Source organism: Sorex araneus, chromosome 1, assembly GCF_027595985.1.
Source record: "Sorex araneus isolate mSorAra2 chromosome 1, mSorAra2.pri, whole genome shotgun sequence".
NCBI classification, from domain to species: domain Eukaryota; kingdom Metazoa; phylum Chordata; class Mammalia; order Eulipotyphla; family Soricidae; genus Sorex; species Sorex araneus.
Window position 1 is genome coordinate 34,186,038 of NC_073302.1, and position 25,550 is coordinate 34,211,587.

A 25,550-nucleotide genomic window follows, 5' to 3' on the forward strand; every position below is an offset into this window, starting at 1 on the left:
TGTACATATTATGTAAGAAATAACAAACACTTGAGTGCAGTTACATGTACTATTATTTTTCTTATGATAAAATCAGACGACTAACTCGTTCTTAGAAGTGTCTTTTCAGCATTGTTGCTACCTTTATCAGCCACGTCACTGTCATTTGTTAATATCATTTATTAATATTTAGTTCAGGGTTTATTGCTAAGTCTCAGTAGCTCTAAAGTATGGTGTATATCTAAAGCATTTTCTTTAAGAGATTAAATGCCAAAAGAAAAGGTTGTTCCTAACTTTCAGGTGGGTTTGGTTCCCAAATTCCTATTTGTTAGGTAATTTATTTAAACTTGAAGCCCTTTGTAACTTATTGATTGGTAAACATTGTTATGTATGTTATCTCTGTACCCAGTTTTGATCCCCAACCCACTCACGCGTTGGAAGTCTTGTATTTCATCCAGTGATTGAGGTCTTTCCTGTGGGGACTATTGGAAAATGTTTATTAAGACAGTACGGAAAACATCACTAGAGTTGGTGGAAGTAATTATTTTTGCTGTATTCATTTACAACATTATGGAAGATATGAAGACATACATACCTTCTCCTGTGGGTTGAAACATGTCCCTCCAAGAAGATATGTTGAAATTCTAAGCCCACGTACCTGTGAGTGTGACTTTTTTGGAAATGGGATTTTGTCAGATGTGACCAATTTAACATGAGGTCATATTGGTTTAGGGTGAATTCTGGTCCAGTGAGTGATATTTTTATAAGAGGAAAATCTGGACATCAGGAAAGGAAGAATGCCATGTGACAATACAGAGACTGGTGGGGTGTGTCTACAAGCTGTGGCAAGATAAGGATTGCCAACAACCACCACACACTAGGAAGAGACAAGGAACAAGTCTTCCCTCCAGTCTTCAAGGAGAGTGGATGGCCTGGCTGACACCTTCATTGCAGACTTTGCATCTCTAGAACTGAGTCAAGAAATTTTGTTCTAAGTGACCCAAGTTGGGGCTGGAGCGATAGCACAGCAGGTAGGGTGTTTGCCTTGCACGCAGCCAACCCAGGTTTGATTTCCAGCATCCCGTATGGTCCCCTGAGCAATGTCAGGAGTGATTCCTGAGTGCAAAGCCAGGAGTAACCCCTGAGCAGTGCCGGGTGTGACCCAAAAAGCTAAGTGAGCCAAGTTTGTGCCATATGTTAGTCACAGTGGGAATTGAATGCACTTTATTAGCATATGAAATTAACCTTTAGAATTTTCTCATGTTTCTGTCAGCGCCATGATGACCCTGGAAATGGACTTATTCTGAAAACAAAAATTGGTATGGGCTATGAGCTGAATTTTTGTGTTTCCTTTACATTTGTATGTTGAAATAATAACCTTCAATGTTAATGTAAGGCCTCATGGGACATAATTAGATCTCGAAGTTGGGGATCTGATAATGAAATTACTTTCTTCTAAAGGGACTCCAGAAAACCCACTTACTACCTTCTATTACATGAGGACTCATGGAAGATAGCAGTCAATAAAGCAGAAAGTGAGCCCCAGAAGACACTGAAGGTTCTCAGAGCCTTGGATTTCTTTCTTGTTTTATTGTGCCACACTAGACATTTCTAAGAGCTTACTGTTATTGCTCTGTTCTCAGGATTCACTCCTGGTAGTGCAGGGGAACCATATTCAATACCCAAGCTTGAACCTGTGTCAGCTTTCAAGTCAGATACTCCTTTTTCCCTCTTAAACAGTACATTTTATGCTCTTTGTTTTTTGGCTTTGAGACTATATTCACTCCTAGTCTGTGCAAAGAGAGTTACTTCTAATAGTTCTCAGGAGATCATATACAGTGCCAGGGTTGTATCAGGGTCAACTGCATGTTAGATAAGTGCTTAGCTCCTATGCTTTCTCTAAGGTCTGAGCCTTGAACTTTTTAGCATTTAGACTTGTGAGAACAAATGCCTTTTTTTTTAAAAATCCAAACTGTGATATTTTTTGTTATAATAGTCCAAGTAGGTTAAGACAGCATGCATAAGTTTGATATGTAGTTTACTTTGCCATTAACAATTATTTTTATCACAGGGACCAGGAGAATTGATCAATGGTTGAAAGTTACCACAAGTGTGTGGGGAGGCAGAAAGTAGTTAAGACAGAGGAGGGTTCAATGTGACAACAATAGTTGGAAATGATCACTCTGAACAAGAACTGAGTGTTGAAAGTAGGTAGAGGGATAGACATGGTAACCTTTCAGCATCTGTATGGCAAATCATAATACCCAAAATGAGAGAGAGAGAGAGAGAGAGAGAGAGAGCAAAGAGGGCTGTCTGCTATAGAGACAGGCTGAAGTAGGGGGGTTTTGGAGGTGGGTGGAAGGAAAACTGGGGAAACTGTGGACATTGGTGCTGGGGAATTTATATTGGTGGAGGGATGAGTGTTGGAAAATTGTATGACTGAAACCCAATCATGAACAGCTTTGTAATGCTCTATCTTATGGTGATTCAATTAAAATTTATTTTTATCAAATAATTATTTTGAACTTCCCAGGCAAAGTGTGGTGGGCCTGGTAATTGCCACTGGTGATATTTGACTAGGTTGACTAGATGGCTCAATGCTAGGGCCTGAGGATACAGAGTAGTATTAGTCTCTAATGTGCCACGGAACTAGGGCCACACGGTTAGTACTTGGGGGACCCTTCAGGACTACACCTGGCATTTTGCAGGGGCCACATGGTGCTGGAGTCCTAGCACATGTCAAGCAAGTACCAGGGGTTACTCCTGCCTCTGCACTCAGGAATTACTCCCAGCGGTGCTTGGGAGACCATATGGGATGCTGGGAATTGAACCGGGGATGGCTGCATGCAAGGCAAATGTCCTACACACTGTACTATCACTCCAGCCCTATCTTTCCAATTCCCCCCCCACCCCCTGCCTCTAAGCAAAATTTAATTTATTTGTGGGGAGAGATGGGCCCCACCCAGTGGTCCTCATGGCTTATTATTGGCTCTGCACTCAGGAATCACTGCTAGTGAGGCTCGGGGTATCTTAAACAAAATTTTAAAGGTAGGGAGTGATATATTGAGCTCATTTTAGAAAAATTTCAATCAGAACTCATTAGGGTCACTGACTCTTAAGGGGGTAAACAAACTATTTTGAGACAATTTATTGAGAATTACTTTATTTCCCAGAACTGGCAACTAAGTGAGAATTTAGTGTAGGTTAGTGGTTTGTGAACTACAGGCTGCAGAACAAATTCAGCTTGAAGCCTTTTTCTAAATAAAGTTTTATTGGAACCGGCTCCACTCATTCAATTTCAGTATTATCTTTTATTACCTTATCTCTACAGAACTGAGTAGTTGCAATAGAGAGAATGTAGCTTAAACTATTTACTATCTGGCTCTTTTCAGGTATTATAAACTCTAAGCAAGGCCAGAATATGGATGAGGACAGTGAGGCTGAAGGTGAACCTATTTCGTGTTTTTGTTTAGTTTTCCTGGCTCTGTGCTGGGAGCTGCTCTAGAGAGTGTTCAGGAGATCCCATGGTGCTGGGGATTGAATGAAAATTATGATCTGCACATACTCAGCCCATTGAGCTATGTCCACAGTCCTGAAGGGGAGTGAACACATTAATGGGAACCAGAAATTTTAGTAAACCAAAGTTAAGTAACCTAGTAAGGCAAAATAGTAATCTATGAGCAAAATGTTGAGATTTTAAATAAAGGTAGAGTCAGTAACAGTACCATGCTGAGCCATATTGGAGCTCGGCTTTTTTGAGAATGTGGTTGATATTCATCTATCATGTGAATGAGAAGTGCCCTTAATTTCGTAGCATGATGCTTAACATAATGCTTCAGAGATCTGTAGCACTGTCGTTCCGTTGTTCATCGATTTGCTTGAGTGGACACCAGTAACATCTTCATTGTGAGAATTTTTGTTACTGTTGTTAGCATATCAAATACACCATGGCAGCTTGCCCTGTTCTGCTGTGTGGGCGGGATACTCTTGGTAGCTTCCTGGGCTCTCCAAGAGGGACGAAGGAATCGAACCCGGGGTGGCTGCGTGCAAGGCAAACACCCTATCTGCTGTCCTATGGCTCCAGCCTTTGCTTAGAACAAAGAGTTAGCCCATATATCTGTAGCAGGTCTTTTTTTCTTTTTTCTCAAATTGTGAATTTCTGAGACTATGATACATGCAGAAGGCAAATCCGGAAAGTGAAGGGGAATAGTTTGCTCTGATTGTTTTGGAAATTGTATATTAAAACTCTTTATTTGGTGCATCAGCCAACATTGATAATGGCTTTGCCTTGGTCCTAGACCTATGGGTGCCATACTAATTTATATGACTGTTTTAAGGTGGTATTTGAAGGATTTATTATACTTTAAGCATAATTTTGAAATTTAAATGGTCTGTAAAAACTTGCATATACAATTTAAAAATATTTGAGACATTGCATTTTAGCCAACTATTTCTGGCGTCTTCTCCCATGACTAGTTGATGTATTCATCAGTTGAATACTTACTCTCCTTCCAGGGCCTCCTTGTAATTCTGCATTCTGATAGGAAGATGGACTTCCTGTCAAACTTTCCATTCCAAAACCTGGCTTTGGGGGGACTCAAATGACATTTTTCAGAATTCAAAGGTTTGTGTAGTACAGTACATAGTACATATACTTGAAATCCTCCCAGTATAATATTTGGTATAGTTGTTCTCAAGGGATGAACTCTGTAAGTTTCCTCTTCAGCATACAGCCTCTCCTCTCCCCTCCCCTCCCCTCCCCTCCCCTCCCCTCCCCTCCTCTCCTCTCCCCTCCCCTCCCCTCCCCTCCCCTCCCCTCCGCTCCTCTCCCCTCCCCTCCTCTCCTCTCCCCTCCCCTCCCCTCCCCTCCCCTCCTCTTCCCTCCCCCCCTCTTCTCCCCTCCCCTCCCCTCCCCTTTCCTCTCCTGTCCCCTCCCCTCCCCTCCCCTCCTCTCCTCTTCTCTCCTTTTTCCCTTTCCTTTTTTCCCCTTTCCTTTCCCACTCTTTTCTTTCTTCCTTTTTAATCTAGGGCCTCACATACGCAAGGCACACTCAGTACCACTGAGCCATGTCACTTACTCCACACAAATATTTTAGATACATAATAAATGTTCAAGTGGAGAACATGACAATGCATGACAATTCTGCTAATTGCCCAAATAATATTGTCTAAATTAGACTTTAAATATAATCTTGAATCTCTTTTTAAAAAATTATTTATTTTATTGATCCACCGTGAGATACCATTACAAAGCTTTCATGTTTGAGATTCAGCCATACAATAATTGAACACCCATCTCTCCACCAGTGCAAACTTTCCATCTCCAATATCCCCATTATCCTCCCTCCCCTCATCCCAGTCTTCACCCTGCCTCTATGGCAAATAATTTCTCAGATACTCTCTTTTGGGCATTATATTTTGCTCAAAATTTCCCACCACCATTCAAGCTTGCCTTCCAGGGGTAGATGCTAAATCATTGCTCATTTTGCATATCATGAGAGGTTGCCTGGCTGCACACTTCTGAAATTTTAAGATCGTTAATGGTTGGGTTCCAGAGACATCTCTATAGGGAGCTAATCCATTTTGGGATTCAATTGGGAGTTTCTGGGTCTCGGCTGTTGGTGCACCAAGATGGTGCCCGGAGGCGGGTTGTGGGTGTGACAACCAGCATCAGGAGCAAACGGAGCTGGGAAGAGACTGCTCGGTTCTACTGCCACCATGTTTGGAAATTTAGTTCTGGAACCCCATACCAGGGCCTTGCTTGGGCAAGCGCATGGTCACCGGGATTCCACCTGGAGTAGGTGGGGAGACTGCACCAGCTCCATCTGGGGTGCCCTGGTGGTTTCTGAGTGATTTCTGAGTGCAGAGGCAGGAGTAACCCCTGAGCATTTCTGGGTGTGACCCCAAAACAAGAAATAAAGACCCACTCCCTAAAGTAAAACAAAGAAAAAAATAAAGAAAAAGCCCAAACCTCAAAATTCTCCTTTCTCACTGCTGGTCTTTGACATGGTTAGGGTAATGATGAGTGAGTGATAGTAAAGGAGAGAAGGAAACTCTGAAAAACAGGCTGAGATTGAAGAGTTGAGAATGAGAGAAAAGAAAGAAATAATGGAATTCTGGCTATTTCCCTGAAGATTATGGATACACTGATTATAAAGAAAAATATTTTCTTCATATTTTGAAAAGACATGTGTACCATCATGTTCATGGTAGCATATTTACAATATCCAGGAATTGGGAATGATAAGTTCTCAATAGATGATTGGATAAAGAAGATGTCGTGTACAAACACTATTATCTATTTTAAAAAATATGAAAATCTGCCATTTGAAACAAAACAGGTAAAATAAGTCATATGGTTGAAGACTTATTTCACTCATGTGCAGGGAAGAAAATGAAGAAATGACCTAAATAAGCCAAAAATAAGGAAGCAGAAAGATACGAAGTAAGGCACACGCCTTGCGTATGGTGACTTTGGTTAGGACCCTGATTCATTGCCCTGTACCACATAAGATCCTCTGAGCACTACCAGGAGTGGTGCCTTTGCACAGAACAAAGAGTTAACTCTGAGCACAGCTGGGGTTGCCCCAACGCCAAACAAATAAAGATAAAGCAAAAACAAAAATTAAGACTGTAAGGATAATTACTATAAGACCAAATGAATGACTGTCATGAGAGAATGGTGACAGATAAATTGGTTAAGAAGAAGAAATTTTGTGATGAAGGATGGAATTAGATTTCTAGTGGTAGATTTCATGTAGTCTATAGACATGTTGATTTATAGTAATGGACAGCTGAAATCTGTATAAATTTATGAGCCAATATTGCCTTGACAGGATTTTTAGGTGAAAGAAGAAATGTGGAGTGGAGGGAGGGAGAGAGAAGAAAGAGGTTCTGAGGAGGAAGCTTGAGACAGCAATCCACATGAGCCATTCCATGTCGTTTATTTGCTGGGATCATGTAACAGAGACTGCAACTTAGCAACTGCTGGCACTGAAGACTCATCTGATTGGTGTTTTATAAGTGCCCTGCTGGCAAGTTGTATGTGGCATGAATAATTTAGGTTGGCCTACTATGATGATATCTTCTGAAGATACTAATATCCTGAGGTTTGAGAAAAATTCCTGACCCTACATTGAAGTGAAATAAGAGGAACAAATATTTATAAAGGACACATGGCGATGTCTGTGAAGAAGTTGCCTAAAAATCAAGACTTCTGGGGCTAGAGAGCTAAACAAAGGATGCTTGATTTAATCCCCGGCACCACATGTAGTACCCTGAGCACTGCCAGGAGTAAGTTCTGAGCATAGCTGAATATGGCTCCCAAAACAAAAATAAGTAAATCAATTAATAAATTAAGGCTTCTAGCTATTGACTGTATCTATTGTCCTTTTATTTTCCTAACATTTTCTGATGCAGTTTAATAAAATATAGCATAGTAAGAATATAGGAGATTTTCTGAAGAAAAATTCACTGGTCACTTAAGTTTTTCCTTGAGGAAATGGTGTCTTATTTATTCTTTTTAATTTTTTTAAAGGGAAAATGTAGATATTAAGCACAGCAGTTTTCTAGCATTCCACAGCTGAGTCATGTGAAAAGACTCTATTGCTGAAATAATTGTCTTCTCTCTGAAGAGAATAAGAAACAGAAACTATTTTTTTGTACCTCTCATAGCACCTACCCACATGCTTTGCTTGCAGATCATTCTAAGTAAGAATTCATAAAATTATAAATTTCAAGGTTTTTATAGGCAATACTAAATACATAATAGAACTTTTTTCTACCTAAAGAATTTTGAGAATTGTGGGCTCTTAAGCCAATTTGTGCATCTGTTATATTTTATATCTGAATTATACTGCTAGTTTTATCTTTTAAAATTTAATTAGAATTTCTATCAGACCAATATAAATTCAAGACCAAAGCAGTCAAATGAACCAAAAAAATCAGTCTTGCTGCATATTTTCTTTTTAAGAGACATTTATTTATTTTTATAAAGTTGTTCATGATTTTGTTGAATATTTTTTTATACCCAATTCCTTCCCTCTATTCACTATTAGATGTTTCACCTCCTTCTTTTCCTTTTTTTTAAAAAAAGCATGGATAAATTGGGGAGCAAAAGGCATTGGATGATACTTAGGGGCTATTGTTTTTTTTTTTTTTAGGGGCTATTCTTGACCCTACTGAGCAATGCACTTATACTGCTGCCTGGAGGATCCTGGAGGATCATATATGGTGCTGGGTTCCTAACTGGGGTTGGCTTACATGCAAGACAAGCACCTAAATCCTTCTATCCTCTTTCCAACCCCTCACTTCTTACTTCTAAGTATTACTATTATACTAACTTTAAACATTTTTGATTGTATGTATTATGCTAACTTTAAACATTTTTATTTTCTCTACTAATGACTTCCTGCTATGAATGATGGAGGTTTAGCTCTCCTATGCCATCTGTTCTTTCCCCCCTCTTTCCTCCCTCGTTAGTCTCTTAATATTACCATATCACAGTTTTGGTTAAACTGATATTTAGAAATTCTTTAATTTTTTAAAATAGTTGCCCTTGTTGCCTTATCAAGTATACTTCTGTAAATTTATTTGAAAAAATATAAGAGGGGTGCGCAAAAGATTTACATACCAGCTTGTTTATTCAGTAATTATGAAAAAGTGGATAAAGTCTGAAGCTCAGGATTATGAAATGTTTTTGTTAAAAGTGTATGATTTCCTGTCAGTATGATCAACTACTATACAGGTATTTGAAATAAAGATGCTTAATAGCAGGGATAATTTATGATATAAAAATTAAAAGTACTAATAAAACCAGGTTAATAGTATACTTAGTTTGATCAAAATGTTTTACTAAAGAGAATCACTGTATCACTGTCATCCCATTGTTCATCGATTTACTCGAGTGGGCACCAGTAACATCTCTATTCCTCCCAGCCCTGAGATTTTATCAGCCTCTCCTTTCTCATCTTTCCCAATAATTGGAGGCTCTTTCAAGCTCAGGGGAATGAGACCTATCATTGCTGTTCTTGGCATATTGAATACACCACGGGTAGCTTGCCAGGCTCTGCCCAGGTGGGTGGGATCCTCTTGGTAGCTTGCCAGGCTCTCTGAGAGGTATATATAATATATACATATATATGTATATATTACTCTCTATGATTTGTTGCCTATTGTCTGAACTCTATCAAATATGGTGTGGAAGTATGAAAAATGGGTAGGAAGTGTTGCGGCCGCTCAGGGAGCATGCTGGCTGTTGGGTAGTGGAGGTCAGCTGCCGGGCTGGGTCCCTTGGGGCAGGGAGGGTTCTCACCCATCCCCCTCTGGGATGCCCTTAGTGAAAACAGCCTGGCACGGGGTCTGCTTAAGAAAATAAATAAATTAAAACAATATAGAAATTTATTATCCAAAATGTTAAGAGGGTTTCTCTAGTTGATAGTATTGAAAATAACCTTTCTTTTTATTATCATCTCATGGAGGCAATTGTTTTATTTATTTATTTATCTAAATAGATTTTTTTTAAATTGAATCATTGTGAGATAGACCCTTACACAGCTGTACATGATTAGGTTTCAGTCACACAGTGTTCCAAGACCCATTCCTCCACCAGTGTACATTTCTCACCACCAGTGTTCCCAGTTTTCCTCTCATCACCCTCTACCTCCCCTGCCAACCTGCCTCTATGGCAGGCACTTCTGTCTGTCTGTCTGTCTGTCTGTCCCTTTGGGCATTGTGGTTTGCAATATAAATACTAAAAGGTTATCTACTTTTAAACACTTAGTTCTTGTCCAGTGTGATCATTTCCAACTATTTTATCATGCTGGTCCCTTCTCTATCTTCTTACACTCCACCCTACACACACTTGTGTTAGATTCCAACCATTGACCTGTCATCCTAGTCCCTGCTTGCCATGGCCTTGGATATTAGTAGTCTGCTAATTTTTTTTACATACCATAAATGAATGCAGTCATTCTATATCTGTTCCTCTTCTTCTGATTCATTTTACTCAGCACAGTACTCTTCATGTCCATCCATTTATAGGCACATTTCATGACTTCATTTTTTCCTAACAGCTGTGTAGTATTCCATTGTGTAGATGTGCCATAGTTTCTTTATCCATTCATCTGTTCTTGGGCACTCAGCTGAAAAATAACTTTTCTCTTTTAGCTGGTTTCATATATTCCAAAATGAAACGTGTTGTTAAATTTCTTTCTGAAAGGATTCTAGACACATTATCATGACATAAAGCTTTATTATATTCTTAACACAACACAATTGGTGCAACTATTTTAAAGTTTTTATATTAGGTGTGTTCCCCTTCTTAAATTTATATTTGGGCATCTTTGTAAGAGATATATTAATCATCATATATTTATTTTTGCTAACTTTATGACAAAAATTATGTCTTAATTTGAGTGTTGTTTCTTCTATGGTGCTCATTTAATTTTTTTTTTTTTGCTTTTTGGGTCATACCTGGCAATGCACAGGGGTTACACCTGGCTCCGCACTCAGGAATTACCCCTGGCCATGCTCAGGGGACCATATGGGATGCTAGGATTTGAACTCGGGTCGGCCGCGTGCAAGGCAAATGCCCTACCTGCTGTGCTATCTCTCCAGCCCCATCATTTAATTTTTTGGAGTAACTTTCTTTCCTTGTGCATTGATTGCTTTGAGAATTCCTCTGATGTCTCTTTTTTCCCTTTGAATGCAAAGGTGGTGACAGAAATTTATTCTATGCAAAAAGAGAGGCATGAGCAAAGGTAATAAATTATGAAACAGGAGTGTGTCTGTGAGATAGCAGTACCCATTTGATAAGATGTGGTATACTTGTAAGAAAAAAAGGCAGAATAAGTCTTGGAGATGTTGATCATTGTTTCCCCTCTGAAAGGATTCCTTACAAAGTTATCTCTTCTTTCACAGAGCTCTGCTTCTATCCTCTGAACTTTATAGCCTGTCCTTCTCTCATGCTGACTGAAACCAGACGGGTGTGTGATACAAGTGTAGATGATCAACCCATCGTCTGATTTATGGCATTTCTGAAATCCAGCATGAAAGGCTAGGCTGCTTGGACTCTGCAAACATTTTAGAACTTGGGAATCAAGAAATCAGACCAATTAGCAGAGGTCTGATTTGATTAGCAGAGGGGCAAACACTACAAGGTTGTGTTGAGCGATGTCAAGATGGAGAGGTCCTGGGAGTGGTCACGCGGTGCTGTGTGCTAGCTGAAACTATGCAGAAATGGAAACTGAGTAGGCAGAGGAAGCAGGGCAATAGAGAGAAGAGAAACTGAAAAGAGAAGCAGAGACATTGATAGAGGTGGAATGACTAAGGAAGAGTTTGCTTGTTTATTGATAGCTGTCTCTTGATCATGGAGGAGCCTTTAGAATGTTTTACATTTCTTGGGGCAAAGGAGGGGGCTCAGACTGGTAAGCCCATGCCTTGTATGTGGGAGCCCTGAGTTCAATGTCCCATGCCGGTGTGATCCTCATGCCTCCTTCTCTAGTGCTGCCCCTGCCCCTAAATACTGCTTGGTGTGGCTCCTTCAACAACTAGCAATAAGAAAGTTCTGCTTTTCTCTCTTTCTCCCCCCCCTCCTGTTTTGTTTTCTTTAAGAGACACACCTAGAAACGCTTAGAGCTAGAAGACTCAGTGCTAGAAGACCCATGTAGTGCTAGAGACTGAGACTGAATCCAGACCTCTCACATGTAAAGCATTGTTCCAGCCCTTTGATCTATCTCCCCAACCCAATTTACTTTTGTTTTATTTCATCTCTGCACCACAATCTGCAATGCTCAGGGCTTACTCCTGGCTATATGCTCAGTTATCACTCCTGACAGGGATCAAAGGATCATATGTGGTGCTAGGGATTAAACTAAGGTCAGTTGCTTGCCAGACAAACACCCTACCCACTGTGCTATCTTTCCAGTCCCTAATTTACTTTTAAAAAGATAAATAGATAGCTTTTACACCCCCCCTTCCCAAGCACATGGGTATTTTGGGGTCCATATATGAAGAACTTCTGTTGCTGGGGCAAGGTTCTTGTACCTGTACAGGCAAGAGATAAATATTAACCTGTTTTGAGAGACTGAAAAATATTATAAGAATCATATTAAATGAAGATTGATCTAGAAGTGAGAGAAATGGAGGAACAGATTTTGGCAAACAAGAAGATATGAGGGAGGTAATTATGGCCTTCACCGGAAGGAGGTAAATGAGTGGACAGGTGTAAAAACATCACAAACAGCACAAGGGAAGTAGTTTAAATGGCAAGGTCTATGCCAGTATGTGTAAGGCCCCGGATTAGATCTCTGGCACCATGGGTCCCTCCTGAGCACTAACCCTGGTGGCTTCTAGGTCCACTCAGTTTGGTCTTGGAGGTCTTTGTGCACTGCTGAAGTCCTCAAGTCCTTGAACTTTGCAGTGAGTGGCTCCTAAACAATCAGACAAATAAGTAACAAAATTAGTCATCAACACACCAGACTCCACACCAGGCTGTTTTCACTTGGGGCGCCCCAAAGGGGGTGGGTGAGAACCCTCCTGGCCCCAAGGGACCCAGCCCCGGCAGCTGACCTCCTTTACCCAACCACGGCTATGCTCCAGGCCACTTTCCAGACCACGTGGCCATGAACATTATAAGACACTTCCTACCCATTTTTCATAATTACCACACCATATTTAATGGAGTTCAGACAGTAGGCAACAAATCATAGAGTAATATATGTATATATATACACATAATATATATACATAGATATATACATATTATATAAATATATGTATACTCTCGGTAGCTTGCTGATACCTCTTGGAGAACCCGGCAAGCTACTGAGAGTATCTTGCCCACATGGGCAGAGCCTGATAAGCTACCCGTGGCATACTCGATATGCCAAAAACAGTAACGATAGGTCTCATTCCCCTGACCCTGAAAGAGCCTCCAATCATTGGGAAAGACAAGTAAGGAGGGGCTGCTAAAATCTCAGGACTGGGAGGAATAGAGACATTACTGGTGCCCACTTGAGTAAATCGACGAACAATGGGATGACAGTGACAGTGAGAGTCATCAACAATAAGTGAATGGATATAGGGGACATAGTAGAAGAACATCTCAGAATTGGAGCTGATATTTAATACTTGAAGGTTAGAAATGGGTGATGTCATTAAGAGGGAAAGAGAAGTTAGGAGGCTGGTTATCTGGGTTTGAGGAAGACAAAATAGCTCTTTGGTTTTGTGTCTGTTGATCTTCAGATAATGGTTCGGGAAACACTGTCTAATTTGGTTTAAAGATCTTTTAATATGTTTCAACTGCCCTGTTTCAGGCCCTGGATAATGCAGGCGAGGGACTGGCACACCAAAATAAGTCAACATGGTTTGTACCTCCAGCAGCCCTTAATATTATGGATGAAATTGTCAGTGACATATACGGGGAGATGCTTGAGAAAGAATGTTTGGATTGGGAATAGGAATAGAAAGTCCCTCCCTCCCCAAACAACTAGAAATAGAAAGATAGAAAGCCCTTCCCTCCCCAAACAACTAGATAATTAAAGGATACAATGAAGTGATATAAAGAGGAGAAAGGGTAAGGCCTTGTTATTGCCAAGAGATTGTTATTGTCACAGGGCAGAAAGAAACACAAGGCAGTCATAGCCAGAACATTCCTAGAAGGAGCAGCATAGTCGAGTCACAAAACCAAAGGATGATCTATTTTTCTTCCTCTTTTTCTTTTTTTAAAATTGAATCCCAGTGAGATACACAGTTATAAAATTGTTCATGTTGCAAAGTTGTTCATGATTGGCTTTCAGTAATATGAAGTTCCAGCACCAGGATCCTGGTGTTTGGAGACAAGGCCACTGACACGTTTAGATACTGCAGAGGTCCAGAGAATGAGATTGGATTTGGTGTGTAGGAGATTATTTGTGATTCTAAAAGGAACTCTGAATAAAGGGCTGGTGAAAAAATGTAGAAAGCAAATGTGCAGCACTCTTCTCAAGTCTGGGTATTAAAGAGATGATAAGAAGGAACTGGTGGTGAAGGGAGAGAAGATAAAGTCAAAAGAAGGTTTTGGGAACTACCTGAACGAATCAAAATAGAAACAATTGATGGGACTGGGGAGACAGTTCAAGTGGTAGAGCACATGAGTAGCCGATACGAGGTCCTGACCTCCATCCTTGAGATGGTCCCTCAAGCGCTCTGGCCCCAAGCATTCCTAGGGATGACCTCTATAAAAATCCAGATAATAGATTAGGAGGAGAGAGAGAGAGAGAAAACATTTCAGGGAAGAGAACTGAAGCCAAGTAATAAGAAAATGAAAGAGGGGAAGGCTTGTGATCTTGTGGGAAGGTGAAGATGAGGACATTACCAGAAGGAGAGACTTTTCATGTTGGGTCCAATGATTGAAAGGAGGAATACAATCTGTTATACAGGGAATTCAGAGGGGAAGAGAAAGGAAGTCAAGAGAAATACCTCAGAGACCTTCTACTTTCTCAGAAATGGAGCAGAATAGCAGTGGAGTCTTGTGACCGGGGATTTTTAGGTACAGAGAGGAAGAGAAAGTTTTGAAAGGCCACTAAAGAGAATAGTATAGGGAATTAATAAGAGGTGAACGAAAGAATTTTTGAGTGGTAATAGGAACTAATAAGGATGGGAAAGTGAGAAATGAATCAAGAAAAGGAAAACTATTTCAAGTAGTAGTGCTCAAAGAATTCCACAGAGTTCCTTTTTCCCCCACCCACACTGTTTTACAAATAAAAATTCTAATTCCAAGCAACTTACTCATGGATCTGTTGGAGTTCCACCCCTTCAACAAGGGATTTTTGCAAGAGAATAGGTGTGACAATTGATTATAAGGTTAATTTTGGGAATTGTTGAAATCTGAAATCTTGACTAAATCTGGAAAAGATACAATTGACCCAATCCAAGATCAGGACCTATGTGTTGAACAAATATGATACCTAGTCACTGAGTCACAGGAAATGATTCAAGAATCTTCTCTAAACTATAGCGCCTATTATGGACAAGAATATCTTTTCTCAGTTTTAAACAATTCTGATCTCACATGTAAATATTAAAATACATGATTAACACAAAATAACTGCTAATGAAATTATTATCTTAAAGAAACTCAGTTCTCATGGTGCCCATCCTATAATGAAAGTCCAGTTTTCAATGTGACAGTTGCCGTGTGGGGGGATAGTCTGAGGAATTATTGCACATTAAGAAGTAACCAATCATCTTTAGCAATGGAATGAGAAATTATTTCTAATGTTTTTAAAGGACAAATAATTTAATTTGTCCCTAGATCCCAAGACCTAGTCTGTTCTGTTTCTATAAATCATTTTAAATGTGAGGCTTTGAATTTCTGAGAACTTGTGTTTTTAGCAGAACCGCAAGGCAGGCCGAATGCCCTGAGGGAGCAGTGAATGATTTCAGTTGAGTTTCAATAGGGACCGAGGTGGGGGGGAATAAAATAATCACCATTATACTGTGTCATTCTGAGTGCAATTTAGTGGCCACAGAGAGGGCATGGGGAATTGGCACAGCTATTGGCAGAATATTATTATTACACCTACTAGAAAAATAGTTTAGACAGTTTTTTTTTTAAATGCTGGTTGTTGAAACCAAATAGTCTAGAAAAAAAAGATAAATATTTTTCAGTTATTTTGTGTTTTCAAAGAGCCTGCTCATTGCTGGTTTTTCTTTACCTGCTGTGACAGCAGATGGGGATGCCATGACCGATGCCCATTGCTTCCGAGGGAAGTAAGGGGGTCAGTGATCCTTCTGGCTCCTTGCCCAGGGCATGGTATGAAATGACTCAGTTTTCTGGGCAGAACTCCAGCACCTCTGGATGAGCGCTCATGCTGAATTGGTACTGAAACCTTTAAGACTTGTCTGAATCGGTTAACTATCCTCAGGATAGGAGCAATGCTAGTGACACACCTATTTCTGTTAGGGTGTGTGTGAGTATGTGTGCATATGCATGGCTGCTGACAGTCTATGCTCTTAGACCTACAAAAGCTCACCTGTCCCCTAATTCCTACTCTCTCCTGGGGCTCCACTGAGAGGAGCTCCATATTTCAGAGGTGTTCTGATGAGCTTTCACCATGAAGTACTGCTTAACTCTGGAAGGAAACCACAATGTGACACTAACTAACCAATCTAACTCACAGGCATTGTCCATGAATGTCCTTATTTCTGAGGCCACATTCTAAAGACAATGGTCCCTCTTAAACTGTTTCTGAAGAATAAATCAAGGGAGCCTGGGATGTCAATCAGCGTACAAGGTACTTTAAGTCACCTCTGCATCGGTTCTAGTTACTCCAAGTTTTGGCTATCTCTAGTTTCCTCTCTGGACAAAAAAAAAAAGAGACAAAGCTATATGACAGCTCTGGGGGTTACTACAGAGGCAGGACAGTGGAATGAAGATAAAGGGGGCGAGGGTCTATTTGGTGGAGGGATGGGTAGTGGGTGAAGTGAATTCTGTGCACATATAGATGTGTTAGCAATTCTACAATACTATAAATGAATACATAGAGGAAAGGGGCTGGGGGAACTGCTTAACATTCACCGTTTAGGTTTAGGGCATATACAAAGAGAACCCGTTTGCTCCCCATCACCACCACCGTATGGCCTCCCAAGAATTTCCAGGTCAGCCCCATAAGTCTCAAGCACTTCCTGGGTGGCCTCATACATAGTTCTTGGCATCACAGGGCACACCTCATCCTTGGGTCCTAGCGTTGAACCACTGACCTAATTGACTGAGTAGTGCTGGGAGTGGTCTCGAGACAGGCCTGCTTGAGCACTTCTTGGGAAGCCTTTTAAAAAGTATGTTTATTGACCTGCTATCTGGCTCTGTGGAATCCCATTTCCTACTTCCGTACTGGGAATTTTGAACATCAAGCAGAAGTAAGAATATTTAAATGTGAAGGCAGAGATCTATCCCATATTCTGTTTTAATTTTTTTTCTTAGATCCAGAACTGATTCTTTTCCAGCTCACTAACACCTATGGTGGGAGATTGATTAGTTGTACACATTCCCACAGGGGCTTGCATCTTTAATAAGAAAAAGGATGGATTTGCCGTTTTGAGCAAGACAACTCTGATTGTGCATCGTTTCGGGTGCTTATTCTATACTGCTAGTACCAATGCTCAGTAGAAGCAGCGGTGGACTAAAGCAGAGATCACAAAGCATAAAAGCTGCGAATTTGACTCCTCGCTCTACTACTGTCTCACTTTGTAAAAGACCTTGTAAAAGTTGCTACTAATATTTTTTGTTTACTATAAGACTCTGTGAGAATTGAATAAATGCGTACATTCGTAATTCTTAGCACAGAGTCTTGTACATTGCAGGCACTCATTCAACGAGGTGCCATTACCATCCCTGTCGTGGATCTTTCTGAACACGGAGCTTAATCGTTATGAAGGGTGACAGCCAAGGCAGTTATAACTTTGCTCTTGGTAAAGTAGAGAGTAAATACCATTCTCCCGACATATTTTGATGAGTCTGAATATATTGTGAGACTCTTTGGCAGATGCACTCCTTGGCCATCTTCCCATACCCATTGAGCAAAATCTTGGATGAATGAGTGCTGAGACAGAAGAATCTTGGTCTTTTGGGGTGACATGATATATTTTTAAAATTTACCATCACAAAAGGCTCTGCTTTGTATAGAGCTCCTGTATTATCCCTATGTAAACTTTCAAAAGTGTCTTTATAAGGGCCTCAAGAGCAAGTCTCATGAAATTGGCCCTATCCTTTAAAAATTGATCATATCTGAGGTCTTTGCTTCCTATCAATTATATCTGAGATGTTCAGTGCCATAGAATTCTTACGCTGTGACTTGTTGCTCTCTTGCAGCCTTTAATTTCATAGCAGCGCTTTTTGCAGCCCACCACAACTTTACATTAACTCAAACATGTCTCTCACATGACGGATGCCTCTCATGACCTGGGTGACATGCAGGCCATTCAGAAAGGACTTCAGGACATTCTCTATTATCTAAAAATCAATACAAGAGAAACCCAGATTAGTACTTGGCAGTCAGGGAGGCTGTCTGTGTGTCATGCCTCTGACTCTTCCTATGCCTTCTACCCACTGAAAGTGAAAGCAGAGTGTTTTTACAGAAAGGTATCTTGAGGGGGCAAATCTGTCAAATGTTCTCCTCCAAGTAACTCAACGGCACCTTCTCGTATACCTTTTTTTCCACATAGAAATTGTCCCTTTAAATCTTTTTTTAATATCGATTTTATTGTAGTCACTGTGGTTCACAACACTGTCAATGGTAGCGTTGTGTGCATCAAACATTTCAACACACCTTTCGCTAGAGTGTCTGTTTCCTTCCACCATTGTCTCAGTGTAGCACCTTGGCCCTTACTTCCCCACCCCCAGCCCCTGCTGTGGTTAGCTCCCTACTGATACACAGTTTTTATTTTGAAATTTTTATAAATACATGCATTATAAAATTGAAAACAGGCCCAGGAAAAATCTTTTGAGATCATCCAGGCAAGACTTCTTCTTTTTAGTTACACACTATCCTCTATCATTTCATTCGGTCATGAAGTTTATCTGATCACTTACTGTTCATGGTAACAAATTTCTTTCTCTAGCTCAGAGCTCTGTCACAAATGATGAACATAGGATTCCAGCTACCTTCTGGCAGCTTCTCCTACACCTACTCCATGGCACCATGTTGTGTCCTAAATTGGGCTCATTATTTGTCCCCTTTCAAATTTTCTCCTTTATATTCTTGATCTTGGACCATGGTACCAACATATTCAGCTGGGAACTTGATAATGTTCCTGGTCTCTTCTCTTTCCCTCTTTGCCAAGATTTCAATCCTATTAAATCTTTTGATGAAAGACTTTCAGAGTCTCTCAATTTATACCTTTCATCATTTAGCCAGTGAATTCACATAACACTCTCTTAAAACTGTTCTTCTTGAGTCTGGCATACATCTCTTCAATTTTTCTCGAGTGATGCTTTCAACACGATTCTGATACAATGTGAAAACTGCAAATATGATTATTTTTCCTTCTCTCTCCAGTCCGAGCTTAAGACTTTTCACAGGCTTTCCATTACTCTCAGAATGAGGATCTAAGTTTTTTACATGGCCAATAAAACCCCTGATGTGTCTTCTTCTGCCAATTTTTCTTACTTGCAGCACTCAGAGTTTTCCCATTTGTAACTCCTTATTTGTCGTAATGAACTATTTGGTGTTCTCTTGCTTGTGCTTGTGAAAAAAATAGGTATTTTCTTCATCAACATCTGCTTTTGAGTTATTTTCCCTTTTCTATGATTACCTTCCTCCTCTCCTTGCTAAACTCACAAAAGCTTTTCTTGACCTTTCCTGCAAACGAAGAGTTGTTTTTTCTCTCTTTGCTTCCATAGGCCCTGTATTATTTATTTAACAAGCATTTATTGAATATGTGTGGTACAGTAGGAGCACTACACGTTGAAGTAAGTTAAAAACTGTTTAAAAATTTTTTATTAGTGAATCACCATGAGGTACAGTTACAGATTTGCAAACTTTCATGCTTGCATTTCAGTCATACAATGGTCGAGTGCCCATCCCTCCACCAGTGCCCATTCTCCACCACCAATTGCCCCAGCATCCTTCCCACTACCCCCACCCCATCCTCCACCCACCCCACTCTGCCTCTGTGGCAGGGAAGTCCATGAATACACTTATTTCTGATAAAAATTGAGCTGTTATATAAAGAGGGACACCTTACTAAACTTTCGTCAACTGACACTCTAATTCACATTTGATTCATTATTTCTCATTTCTCACCAAATTAATTATTTAAAACTTATGTATTGTATATATGGTATGTATTGCATATTGTTTGCATATTATTAATGCATTATGTAATAGAGTAAATGTACATTAACTTAAAGGCAGTTATTTTAAGCAAATAGTGAATCAATATTGTGGCTAAATTCTATCCTTTTTACTCAGCTATAATTTTTTCAGAAAGTGTGTTTATGGACTCAAAAAATCTTAATTGGTGTCTTTTTGCTTACTAGATAAGAAGAAACAGTGCACAGATAGAATGAAGATTGTTAGATTAAGAGGTTTAGGATTTTTGTCTGTATTATAGTAGGTGTTTTTATTAGGGAAGGAAAGCAAGGAATTGAGACGTTTTAGGGCTGATATTAGATAGGCATACAAATTTTCTTATATAATATAAAGTAGTAGAAAGAACTATGTGTCCACACAAATAGACTTTTTATCTCATCATACAAACCCAAAGTCTTCTCTTAATAGTTCACCTTTTTCCAGCCTTTTTCTAGTCCTTTACCTGAATTAGTTATTCAGGAGCTCTGGTTATACAATTTGTAAAAATCTCTGTTATTTTTCTTCCCAAGAGGTTTCACTCCTCTTTGGAAGCATCATCTGTATCTTCTGCAGAGTACTCCATCCAGTTATCCAAATAGTTGACTTGAATCTAAGTGTTTGTGCTTTTTATTGTCCTTTTACCATTGTTGAGGGTTGAACAGTGGTTAGAACTGAACTAGGAATTAGTGACAGCACATTCTCTGGTGGTAAATTTGAGATGAAGAATGGCAGCTGTTGGCAGGCATTTTCCTTTATGCTTGCAGCTAGTGTAAAAGAATAAAATTAATTTGCAGAGCAAAAATATGAGGAAGGAAATTGTAGTAGGACTTTGGTTTCTGACTCCACAGTTGCTTATATTCAACCCTCTTGATTTGAGGTCTCTCTTGTAGCATCCAAGCCAATACATGTATACTTTTGCTGAGTCTAATTCAAGCTGTATTTCTCTTAAAAAATTTTAGAAATTGAATCACCATGAGATAAGCAGTTGCAAAGTTGTCTATGATTGGGTTTCAGTCACACAACGTTCCAACACCCATCCCTTCACCAGTGTATATTTTCTACAACCAATGTACCCAGTTTCTATCGTTCCATCTTCTTCCCAGTTTACCTCTATGGTAGGAACTCTCTCTCTTTCTCACTCTCTCTCTCTTTATTTTTGGTCATTATGGTTTGTGGTACAGGTACTATAAAGTTATTATGTATATCTTCTTACCTACCGTTAGCACTTAATTCTTGTCCACAGTGATAATTTCCCTTCTCTTTATCTTGCAATTTCATGAGTTCAAACCATCAAACTTCCACATCTCTTCCTTTATATAAGGGGTTCCATGTATTTTAAATTAAATTAAATTTAGTTAATGACCTTGTTGTGGTGGATTTGATTGATAACACTTTGTTGAGTGTATGCTGAGTGCTTAAAGTGAGCAGTCATATTAGGAAATCAGGTAAAATAAGTGAGATTACTTAGGGCTGGAGCGATACACAGTAGATAGTTGTTTGCCTTGCACATGGCCAACCCAGGTTCGATTTCTCCGTTCCTCTCTGAGAGCCCTGCAAGCTACCGAGAGTATCCTGCCCGCATGGCAGAGCCTGTCAAGTTCCCTGTGGCGTATTCAATATGCCCAAAACAGTGACAACAAGTCTCACAATGGAGATGTTACTGGTGCCCATTCGAGCAAATCGATGAACAATGGGGCTACAGTGCTTCTTAGGAATAAATAGGAGAATAGTTAGGAGGGATCTTTCAGATCTAAGGTTGACCAAGACTTTTTCTCTAGAAGGGATAACACCAGACTTTTGTCTAAAAATGAATGGGAAGATCTAGGGTTTGGACTTCAAAATTCAGAGAACTCAGGAAAAGATTACGACGAGCACTGATGTAAAATGAGGGAGAGGGAATATATGGTTTTACAGAAAAGTGTGTTTACATCAGGTGGTTTAAGATTTGTCTAGTAGTTTGACCATTTGTTTTTACCCACCATATATGTATTAATATATATCATTATATAGAGAGTTGATATGAGGAAGAGATTTTAATGTGCTGTGATTTAAAAAGAATTTGCTGAAAAATGTGATCTTGTTTATTTTTGTGCATTGTACCAAGTACCTTTTTTTAAAAATTTTTAATTAGTGAATCACCGTGAGGATACAGTTACAGATTTATACATTTTTGTGCTCATGTTTCCCCCATACAAAGTTCGAGAACCCATCCCTTCACCAGTGCCCATTCTCTACTACCAGTAAACCCAGCGTCTCTCCCACCCTCCCCAGTCCCGTCTCCCCCCACCTCAAACTGCCACTATGGCAGGGTATTCCCTTTCATTCTCTCTCTCTGATTAGGTGTTGTGGTTTGCAATAAAGGTGTTGAGCGGCCATTGTGTTCAGTCTCTAGTCTACATTCGGCAGGCGTCACCCTTCCCCGGCATGACCTCCGACCACATTTTACTTGGTGTTCCCTTCTCTGAGTTGCCCAGAATGAGAGACCAGCCTCCAAGCCATGGAGTCAACCTCTTGGTACTTATTTCTACTATTCTTGGGTGTTAGACTCCTACTCTGTTATTCTATATTCCACAGATGAGTGCAATCTTTCTATGTCTGTCTCTCTCTTTCTGACTCATTTCACTTAGCATGATACTTTCCATGCTGATCCACTTATATGCAAACTTCATGACCTCATTTTTTCTAACAGCTGCATAGTATTCCATTGTATAGATGTACCAAAGTTTCTTCAACCAGTCATCTGTTCTAGGGCACTCGGGTTTTTTCCAGATTCTGGCTATTGTAAACAGTGCTGCAATGAATATATAAGTGCAGATGTCATTTCAACTATACTTTTTTGCTCCTCTGGGATATATTCCCAGAAGTGGTATTGCTGGGTCAAACGGAAGCTCAACCTCTAGTCTTATGAGAATCGTCCATATTGTTTTCCAAAAGGGCTGAACTAGTCGGCATTCCCACCAGCAGTGTAGAAGGATCTTGTTTATTTTTTATTTTTTTTTGTTTATTTTTTAAAGAGAAAATTAAAAGTTTTTTTTTTAATCTAGATACTAATGTTACTAAAAAATGACTTGGGGCAGCCCAGTTCATGTCTTTTTCTTTATGGGCTTGAAAGAGTTCTTTTAACTTGGATATTATAAAAATAGCATTATAATAAAAAGTAACCTAGTAAATTTGAGCAGATTTGAACTGATACTTCACAAGGGAAATATACAAATGACCAAGTATAAGGACAAAAAAAATGTGCTCAACATTGGGAAATGCAATTTAAAATCACAGTGAGATACACATTTAATAGCTATTGGATGGATAGAAAGATTGGAGATACTGATTGTTGGAGAGAATGTGAAGCAACCAGGTTATTCATTCACTATTGTTGGGTATCCAAGTAGTTTACCTGTTTTGGAGAACAATTTGGAATTTTCTCCCCTCCCCTCCCCTCCCCTCTTCTCCCCTCCCCTCCTCTCCCCTCCTCTCCTCTCCTCTCTATCTTGTCTTGCCCAAGGGATTAAACTCAGGGCTTCAAACAGGCAAGTCATGTGCTCTACCACTGAGCTATCTCTTAGTCAAGCATATCATTTCTTTAGCACCCAGTAATTATGCTCTTAGGTGTTTAGCCAAGGAAAAGAGTTCATAAAAATGATCATAGAACAATTATTCATAATAAATAAAAATTGGCTTCTGTAAGAAGTTTGATAAAGTCACTATAGCATACTCAAATGAATTCTACTCAGCACTAAAGATGATAAACTACTCATGTTACATAAGATAAAAAAAAATACTGAACCTCCAAAAGTTCACTGAGTAAATATTATGATTGCACTTAAATGAAGCTCTAGAGTATGTAAAATTTACCCATGGTGAATATAATCAGAAATAGTGATTGCCTCTGGAGGAGTGTTGGCTGGAGAACAAGAAGGGGGGGGTTGGTTAATGGTAAGGTTCTATAGTTGGGTTTGTCAGTTATGCATTTGCCAAATGTATCAAATATTATATGTAAGATTTTTGCATTTTACTGTACATAACTTTGCATTTCAGTGTATATAACTTTTATTGGACTGGTGTGATAGCACAGCGGGTAGGGCGTTTGCCCAGCACGTGGCCAACCCTGGTTCGATTCCTCTGTCCCTCTTGGAAACCCCAGCAAGCTACCAAGAGTATCCCGCCCGCATGGCTGAGCCTGGAAAGCTACCTGTGGCATATTTGATATCCCCAAAACAGTAACAAGTCTCACAATGGAGACGTTACTGGTGCCCGCTGGAGCAAATTGAACAACAGGACGACAGTGTTATAGTGCTAACTTTTATCACAAAAGGAATTATAAACAAATATTAAACTTGAAACAGATTGAGTGTAGTACATTGACAATTATGTGTAAATTTCTTACATGTCACTGTACATAAATTTTATTTCAAATGGCACTGTAAATAGGAATTAAATTAGTAGTGATGTAAATATAATATAAAGTAAAATATATGTACACAAGTGTTTGGGAGAAAGTGCTCTGATATTGCATGCTGCTTTGAAATCCACTAGAAAATTAGGAGGATTCACACGAAAGCAGAGAGATGCCTAAAAGCATCAAGATGGGAAACAACAAATATGGCAAAATGTTAATTCCCAAACTCAGTCGATAGGGGTATGCATGTTCACTGGAACGCTTTCAACTTATCTCTCTGAAATTCATCATGAGATGTTAGAAAAAATCTAAGTAGCATAGTGAAAAAGGACATCAAACATTTAAGTAAATGAGAACTGATTATATATATCACCAAATGGATTTTATATAGCTCATTAAACAGCCAACTTTAACATGTATATATTATCACCAACTGATAAATTACAAATAACATTCAGGACCACTTTATGTTGATTTGACATAATGATGATTTGAAATAGTGATGATTTTAGAAATATTTTAATTAAATTTACATATATATTTACATATATACATATGTGTATATATGTGTATATATATGTATATATATATATATATACATTCATTGGACTGCAACGATAGCACAGTGGGTATCGATTGCCTTGCAAGCGGCCGACCTGGGTTCGATTCCTCCACCCCTCTTGGAGAGACTGGCAAGCTACCAAGAGTATCCCGCCCGCATGGCAGAGCCTGGCAAGCTACCTGTGGCATATTTGATATGCCAAAAACAGTAACAAGTCTCACAATGGAGACCTTACTGCTGACTGCTCGGGCAAATTGATGAACAGCGGGATGACAGTGACAGTGAAATGTTCATTACAGCACGGAACACGATGGTAACAGATCCTCTCCATGGCTCTACAAAAAGTACAATGGATTGTGATCTATCAGAAGCTTCCATTCAGTCAGAGCAGAGCTGCTGAGAAGAGCTCTCCCTGGAGTGTGTTTTTCCAACCTCATGATCTCTCTTGGAGCATCCCTGCATTATTTCATTCTGGTGAACAGGTTGCTCCATCAGGCCTTAGAGAGTTGTGGAGGAAAAGTGTGGAGGTGCCCCTAAGGCATTGTGCTGGGGACTGGGAATATTCTGGAGTAGGTGATCTAAGAAATCAGTGGTAGGACGAGTTGTCAGTAGGACTTGTTGGACATGCTATCAAAGGAGAGGTGGTGATCAGGGGCTGGTTCTTCAAACAGACTGCTCACTGCTCGTCTGCACACAGCTGCTTCCAAGCTGTGGCCAGAGGCAAGTGAAGTAGCCTCCTTTGCCTCTTTTTCCTCATCCACCAAGTAAGTATGAGCCTTGC